Source organism: Labrus mixtus, chromosome 18 (genome assembly GCF_963584025.1).
Source record: "Labrus mixtus chromosome 18, fLabMix1.1, whole genome shotgun sequence".
Lineage (NCBI taxonomy): Eukaryota > Metazoa > Chordata > Actinopteri > Labriformes > Labridae > Labrus > Labrus mixtus.
Window position 1 is genome coordinate 10317584 of NC_083629.1, and position 7312 is coordinate 10324895.

Genomic DNA, 7312 nt, shown 5'->3' on the forward strand with positions numbered 1-7312 from the left:
GAGAACTAAAAACCGTTTATAAAAGAATGCAGACTTGTTGAATTCTGCAACCAACTACAAGACCTGAGCATATCGGAATGGAAAACCAATGTCTTTTCACATTCCAGGTATGTGCTAGGTCCATTTAAGGCACACACAGTTTGACATTTATACAGTGCATATCGTACAAATCTTGTGTACTGTGTTTGAACTGAGGTGTGTGTGGCGCAGCAGCACTAACAAACTATTGAATGCATATTTTGTGCTTTGCAGCCTGCAGTCCATCAGTGTCTGCTTGGTTCACTTCCAGCCCGTCACATATGTTGTCCTTACAGACATTCCTTTTCTGTCTGTCTGCTGCAGCAAGAGCTCAGCTTGTCTCCAAACACCACTTAATTGACGGGTTGATTTAAGTGTAAAAATCAGGAGCAGATTGGGTGTGTTTCCCTGAGGTGTTTGATATGTCAACAGCCTCATGGGTGGAGTGTGTTCACTTATTGATACAGAACATGTACATACAGATGCTGTCTGGAGCTGAAGAAAAGAGAGATGTCACCAGGCAACAGCACAGTTTTAAGAAAAAATATGATCAGTGCTCAAATGTGATTAATACTCAGAATTGAAAAGGAAAAGGAATGTTAAGTAAATTATCCTTATTATGGCTAAAATATAAAATGACACAAAATAGTTAGAACCTGAGATCAGTCAGAATCTAATCAAGTGTTCGAGCTGAAAATGCATCCATTTTATTGACACAGAAAAGACAGAGATAATTATAGAAGTGATTAGGCCTCTCTTTGACAACTGGATGCTAACTTTAGCTCACAGCACCAAAGGAAGAAGGTGAAGTGTCGCCTCACAGACAGGGGCAGGCTGTAAAGTTTACAAGTCATCACTAGGATTGTGAAAAGTTTGAATTTCAGCTAAAGACGTTAGCCTTTAATGCAGTTGATAATACCATTATAAACTCTGAAAAAACAAGCACACATATTGGTGCCTTTATCATCTGGATTTATGATTTGGGGACATAACATCTCATGACTGAATGCCACTGAACCTAGTAACACACACACACACACACACACACACACACACACACACACACACACACACACACACATCCACGCACATTAATGGTAATGGGGTGGCAACAGTTTACACCTTGAAGGGTTAGCTTTGACTATCTTGCCTGTGTCTGACCAGGGGAGCTTCCCTATAACTGCCTCTCATTATTTTGTAGTGGGCCTTAAGTGGCCCGCAGCCCAGCCGATGAACGGAAATATTATGCTGCTGAGTTTTATACCATCTGCCCTCCTGCAAAACTCCTTAAACTGTGACAGGAAATATTTAGACAACACGATCAGCTCTGCTGAACTCACAGGACCGATGGGACCAGACAGCACTGTGGACAGGGAGATAGAAAGATAAACAGGCTTTTGCACAGTGGTATTTAAAATGTCCTACATTTAATGCAGTGATCTTTTAGGGCATTAACTAAGAGTTTGCCCTCAATACACTCCTAATAATTGCTTATGGGTAATATGTTAGGAAGTTGTTGAGCATACATTTTTAATATGCTTTGCTTAGTGTGGCCCTTATCAGGTAGAAGAGAGTTTATTAAGATGATAATTCATGTATTGAGGGCAATGGGTTAGTTAATGGCTATGCGCTATAGACTATGGTCAGATAGAGTAAGGTACTTAAAAAGGCTTAATAAAGACTAATAAGCAGCCATTAGGCTCCTAATAAGCATGCATATAAGCAACTACTAAATCTTGAATATTGTGACCATAATTTGAAGTGTCGCCTAATAATTTTCAGTTTCTAGACTGTATGAGCCTGGTGCTGCCTTCATGTCTAAAGTTTAAACAGATTCTGATGAAACAACCTTGTCTGAAAAAAGATGGTTTCTTTTTTTCTATTTGAAAGATATGGTCAGGGATGTGTCCTTGAAATAAATGTCCATGTCTTTTGTTTCATGTGACTTTATTGTGTAACAGAAATATATAAAGCACCAACACTGAGGTTTTTTTAATCAGAAAGAAGTACTCAAATAATTCTGTATTTCACTTGCAATACACACAAGGTAAGTACAGTATGTCTACTAACTTTCAATTCCTCATTTTTAAATATGAACTTTCTTCAATAAATGTATAGTCTTTAGGTCCTGGTAGATTAAACACCCTGATGATGTCATTTGGATTTTTTTTTTCTTAAATTTTGATATCCCCTCAAATAAAATCATAAAAAAGGTATAATCTCATAAAGTATATAGTTCCTGGTATACTGACTTCAAAAACAGCACAGACATAAAGTACGTATACTGTACAAAGTTGGAATACAAATTGCACATGGCTGGTGTATTACTCATATCTTACTGCTTACACTCCATCTCAACTGTGACCCCAGTATTTCCAGCAGCATTCAGGTCCACCATTTAAGTGCTCATTATCGTCGAGCCATACGTCAGTGGAATAACAGAGCAGGAGCGTTTATTTTCTCAGCTCCCTCCATTCATCAATCCTGTGATCCTTTGCTACTGCATGAACCCTCACGTCACATTTCGTTTGAGTCCGCCTGCGTGTTTCCTCTGTGCCGAGTAATCAAAGCAGTTGATCACACAAATCCAGACGCCTCAGACACTGTTTGGGTCCAAATCAGACTGCAGGAACTCTGACTCTTTTCTGTGGTTTATACACAAAATAATCTCATGTCAGTCATGTGACTTTGCAAACACACATGTGCTGCTTTTATAAGTCTCTCTCTCTCTCCCTCTCTCTCTGCCTTTAACACATATAAACAGTATTGCTTCGATTTCCTCTCTTCTTTTTTTGTCTTTCCAACAGGGTCTTGTGTCTGCATACAGTGCAAACTCACTCGCACGTACACATATAGTAGGAAGCCATGCCGTAAAAATCTTGGCACCTGTTTCTGATTACTCTAATTGGTCAGTGAGGTTGAGGAAATGTGTGACAGCTGAGTCTGGGGTAACAAAACTGACCCTGGTGAAAAATGAGTGGAAAACTATGCGAGCACCTACTGAGAGGAGTCATACTAGCATTTGTACACGGTTAGCTACTTTTGTGTGTGTGTGTGTGTGTGTGTGTGTGTGTGTGCAAGACCGTTCAAGTTTAGTCTGTCTGCTATGAATCATTCTCTCACTCCCTCTGTAGCATACGCATACACACATAGACACACAGCTTAAGAGAACCCCAGACCCTGGCTGACTCACTTGCCAAGTGAGAGGCTGAAGACAAGGAGCACAGAAGTGATGAGTCAAGAAACAATCTTAGACCAGGCTGGATAAATCGATCACACTTTAAGAGCTTGTACAGTTGAAGCCTTTTCCAATGATGCCCTTTCAGCACATTGGAAACAGCTACAAAAGAGCTGGAACAGAGTGGAAGTGGTCTTTCACTCGCACATAAGGGAAGGAAGGCTAAGAAGCAGTGAAATCTGTGAGGAAGCTAAATGAAGTGTTGGGGAAGCCGCAGAATGCTCTGCATGCTCTATGAATGCTTCTATTATATCCTACAACAAGGACAGCATACAGTGCATCTTTTTGTTTGGTCATTTAAGTTACAAATCTGCTCATGGAATTTGTTAACAGAAGGACATAAATCTGCTGGAAGTTGGAGAGTTAGCTGACAATCAGGGCCAACAGGCTAAAGCTACTTTAGCAGAAGTGTTCCCATGAACTAAATGCTCATATCAGCTATGCTTACATGCACGCAAAGACAAAACTTATGTTCAGTTGATGGTATATTTACAGTCACTGTCTAAGGATCAAATGTTAGCATGCTATTATTTGCTCATATGCAGTAGATATAAAGTTTATCTGTTATATCACAAAGACAGAGGACCCAGATGCACACTTTTACTTTTATTAATACAAAGATGAAAAAAGAATAGGCTTGGGATTGTGAATTGGGTGCAAGCAGGTAAGAAAATATGAAGATGTAAATTAAAAAAAATGTCAAGCCAGCAGCTAAGACAACAGGCCTATAGCCACAAGGAGCAAGAGTTAGAGAAACAAACTGGCAAAGAAACTGGGGAAGACCTTATGCCCTTATTATGCCTTATACTTTAGCTACCAAGAGAGTTCTCTGCAGAGGAATGTAAAGTGAGCTTATCAGCACGATCAAACACTACTGTCAGACACTGTCTCAAAGTCAATGACTTCATCACTGTAGCACACTGGTGGTGCACCTCTCGTCCATCCACACTTTTCCTTTGCCCCACAATGCATGATGGTATAAATCGCCTGATTAGTAACCATCAGTTGTAGCCTACAGTACTTTTCACACTTTATACGGCATACCAATTCTCACCTATAATTCGGACAGCACTAAAAATGCTAAATGCCTATAGTGTACCATATACAGTAATGAGTAGTGGGTGATCTCACTCACCGCCTATGGGATTTCAGAAAAAGCAAAAGACTAAAGACACTGGGCCAATCAGACACAGGTGAGACCAATCAGACATGTGAAAATAATAAAAGTGGCCATTAGCTTTGCAGGCATTAAGTGAAGCCGAAGGATCAGATAAATGCAGTTCCCACCTTATAACCTCTAAAGAACAAGTAAAGGTTTCATCAGAGGAAAAGTCAGGATCCAGAGTCATTATTATTCGTTGTCTGAGGTTTGTAGATGTCTGAACCAAATTAAATGGCAATACCTTCAAGTAGTTGTTTTTCAGCCAGACCATAATGGAGGATCAACTAACCCAAAGAAATCTGAATCCAAATTCCTGCTACTGTAATATAAATAACGGGTTATTAGAACTTTTTTCAGTAAAAATAATTACGATTTTGGATTGAATCTTTTAGGATATAGCTGAGCAAGATCATGTTTTATACTAAATGATTCAGGAAATAAGTTGTGTAATATTGTCTTGTTGTTTGTAGAAGTTCATGCTGACACACAAGGAGACAGTGACTCACATAAGCAGACAGTTCACTCATGCGAGCATACAGACACTAATCACCCAAACATAATCTTTGGTGGTGACGGAGAACGGACCAGACCCCTTAACTTTGGCATCACCTCTACCTCAGAGTATCATTCCATAGTGATCAGGTCATTGAGGTTTCCCATCAGCAAGCTGAACTTGAGTGAACGTCCAGCCCTACGTACTGCCTATGGAGTCCCCTCTGTCTGGGATGCATTTGTCTGTCTGGGCCGGCCTGTGCAGAGTTGCCTGGGGGTTGTGTAAATACACACTAACTCTGGGTGGGATGGACGCTCAAAGGGATTTTCCATGACTCGCCCCGGTGAATGGAGCCTAGCCAAACAAAATGCATCATCTTCCATCGTTTAGGTAGCATCGCTAGGGAGTTTGACGTTTCCCATCCGATTCATCTTTGCTGTTGTTGCAACCCTCCATTTCTGGCCTGACAATGTCAGCGCTGGCTATCCATATGATGTGGTTGTTTGTTGTGATGGTGATTCTTTCCAACTGATGTCATATGGAGGATGGCCACAGAGTGCAATTTAGTACCTCTGTTTTTTGAATAAATGCTTTGTTGACATAAAGCATCACACTTGCAGAGGCACTTCCTAACCACATTATCTTGCAGTGAATAACTGCGGTTAGATATGTAAACTACTGCATCTGTATTATGCAATGTATTAATATAATAAAAGAATAAATCATTGTCATTGTCGAGCATTCAGAGTAACAACAAAAACTCAAATACATGCACACACTTTTTCTTTCTGATGAGTGTACCAATCTACTAAACAGAAGGCATATTTCTCTAAGTTATGCACTTTGTTTGGAAGATGAATCTACAAACCCTGCTCTCAGTGGTAATGTCTTATTTTAACACAACACATGCTCCTTCCTTTCATCGCATTAAGTCCAACAAAATTACTGAATGCCTCTCTAATGGCTCCTGTCAGAAGATGTAGCTCATGTTCGTTTGATTCACCAAATGTGCATTGCATAGGTTAAAGGCATGTTGCCAATATTAATGCTTTCCTGGCCACATTGACAAGAGTGAATATGAATGAAAGACATCAGACTCAATGGATCTAATTTTTTTAAATTGGACTGCTTTGTCGTTGAGGGCATGTTTAAACCTAACTACAAGCTGAAGAGAATTTCTTTGGAAAAAAGAGAGGAGGGACTTCTGCAAGCGCTTCACTTTGAGTCTTTTTTTTTTGTCTTAAATATTGTGTTTTTCTTTAACTTGAAGACAAAGTGAAAGATAGATTGTCCGTAAGGCATAAATCTTTTTTCTCTCTTATACACAACATGTGGCAAGCTTCAAATCACCTTATTCTATTAATTCTTTCATTACCCTTCAACTCTCTGCAGTTAACGCCATTAAATTAGGCCGTTTTCAGACATAGTATATGCATGACATCATGGCCACTGTTTGCCCTTGATTGATTGTCTGTTTTTGTAGCCTGACCCACAACAAGGCCTTAGTTAGGTAGGGTCACCTGTCATGACCTTAATGTTTGTGTTGTTATCACACATGAATGGATATTTAAACCCCGGCCAAATCACAGTTGCTTTACACCATAGAAGTATTTACTGGAAATAAACTCTGAGATGGTAAACCTGACAATTTTTAGGTATTCTGTGCTTCTCCAAAGCTTTGCTTAGATACAACAAACTTTTGGCTTGTGTCTAAGAGGAGTGCATATTACCCATGTCATCCTCCTCAGATTTATCATCTGTTGTAAGCAGTGAGAGCAAAGTTACATTGTTTATATGAACTTGATTAGGAAAGCTTACCTGGATATCAGGAGAGAAGTTATTATGTTACCAAGCCTGCCATCTAGTGTCAGAGAGTGGTACTACATGCCTTTCAGATTTTTGTGAAGCACTACCAAATTGGCAGCATCCATTAAAAAAACAGCTTAAACATCTTAATGGATAAAGACTGGTATGTTTTTTAATGCATTTCCCCCCATTGTTCTGATCTTAATCCAGCTCCTGGTGTGTAGAGAAAACATGCTTATGTAAGATAATGTCATATAACAACTGCATATGTGAGCATTTGGGGACTTTCAGAGAGAAAAGCACAAGACTTTGTATTCACGAGGTCAAAATATTCACAGTATTATCACTAATCAATTGAAATATTTACATAACTCTAAAGCACTTTAACAAAAAGTCAAAGGAAGTCATAATGGGAGATCTGTTTGCAAGTTGTAACCCTTAATCATGGTCAAATGAAGCCAAAGATTTGTCTCGAGTATTTACTTTTTATGTAACTCATCTTAACTTCATTCCATGTCTGCTTTGGCTTATGAGGTTAAAAGCTTTATTGCCCCTCGAGGGAAATGTTTTTACCCAGTGTGCCTTCTAAAACATC